The sequence below is a fragment of the Corvus brachyrhynchos genome, unplaced genomic scaffold (assembly GCF_000691975.1).
Source record: "Corvus brachyrhynchos isolate BGI_N302 unplaced genomic scaffold, ASM69197v1 scaffold21, whole genome shotgun sequence".
NCBI classification, from domain to species: domain Eukaryota; kingdom Metazoa; phylum Chordata; class Aves; order Passeriformes; family Corvidae; genus Corvus; species Corvus brachyrhynchos.
The window spans coordinates 6,237,574-6,239,349 of record NW_008236924.1 but is presented as its reverse complement, the minus strand read 5'-3'; positions in this window follow the sequence as shown (position 1 = coordinate 6,239,349).

Sequence of the window (1,776 nt, the reverse complement as noted above, 5' to 3'; positions counted from 1 at the left end):
CTGGAAGCCTCTCAAGTCACGGGCCAGGCTGGCTTAGGACATGGCTGCACCCACTGCTCCCCATCACTTTGATCACAGTTTTATTTAAAAAAGAAAGAAAGGAAGTGAGCCAGGTGAAGGTGCCAGGTTAAGGGAGATGCTTTTCCTTACCTTCAGATGGGGGATTTGACAATATTTTTGGATGGCTGCTGGTTCAGCTCCACTTGAAATGTATTTACTGCAAAAAAAGTCATCTTTTTTAAGGGAAAAACAAGGAAAAGGAGACAAGCCCAGAACTGGTGCCACGACTGAGATGGCAAAATGCAACAGAAGCACCCGAGGACAAAAAAGCTGAACAGAACCTCTCCAGTGGCTTCTTGGAAAGGGATTATTTACATTTCTGCAAGAGATAACACATCCCAGGGAACAGAGCAGCTCTTGCATCCCCCTGTTCTCTGGCAGGGCTGTTTAACGTGCAGGGGCCACAGCAGGGCAAAGAAAACACAAATACTGAGAGGCCAGAAGTGTCACTGCCCCCGGGACTGCCTGTGGGGGGCTGAGAGGGACCAAGGGACCTACAAATAAACAACAATGAAGAGCATTTTCACTCCTGGAAGATGGGAACAAAGAGCCAAGCACATCAGCTGCAGAGGTTTTGGGGAGCACTCTGTATTTATAACACAAGGATGAAAAAATTCCTTACGAGCTTTTGCTGCTGTCCCCCTGTTTTTCCCTGCATGACACATTCCCAGCGCTTATGACCCTTTTCCAAATGATCCAGCTAATCACTGAAAAGGCTGTAATGACTCTGCAAACAGATTAAATTGATTCCAGATGAGTACAGTGGAGTAGAAACGTGGAGACACATTTCTATTTCATACTGAATTGGCACCCAGCCCGGGCTATTTGGCATCATTAGGGGGTGAGGACCAGGTTTCCCAGAGAAGCTGCCCCATCCCTGGAAGTGTCCAAAGCCAGGCTGAAAGGCGCTTGGAGCAGCCTGGGATAGTGGAATGTGTTTGGAATGAGATGAGCTTCCAACCCAGTGAAGAATTTTCTCCTAATACCTGATCTAATCTCCTGCCATGTGGCAAGATTGGATCTTCCATCAGATTTTAAATAGAAGGAGAAGTATTTCCCACCACTCAAACATGGGGACGCTGTCACAGGGTGTAGTGGGAGCCAACAGCTTTGGGAAAAGGGGTGATGAAAGTTCTTCATGAGGAAGTGCTGCAAAAGCTGTAACAAAGGTCCCAGGAGTTCGTACGGGAGGGCTCTGAATGGGCTGGAGCCCTGGGACACCTTTCCCGAGCAGCCCCCACAGCTGGGGCTGTGACCCAGGAAATGGGGCTGGGGTCCCAGCAGGTTCAGGAGCGTGGATGGCAGGGGTTAGCTACTCCCAGGTAAGGCAGAGCCTAAAGCAGCACAGGTCAAGGCTGGGCCTGGCTATCTCAGCTTCGAACCACACTCATTTTGCTGGAGGCAGTGGCTGTTCTCTGCTTTTCAGGAGGAAGCTCCTGCAGGCATTCCCCATAATCGAGGGCTCCTTCCACCCTGTTGGCACCAACACAGAAATTGCAGCCTGTGCACAGAGGTCCCCTAAGGTGAAAGGCATCCTCAGGTAACAGCTGAGCCATGCTGGGCCAGGAAAGTCTTTTCCATAACTCAAGGACACATTTGCAGACATAAAATCACAGGAGCTGCCCAGAACTGCCTGCAGGTTTTTCTGGCTCTTACTGGCCATGACCTGAGCAAGCCACAGAACCCGGGATAGAATCACAGAATCAAAGGGAAGGG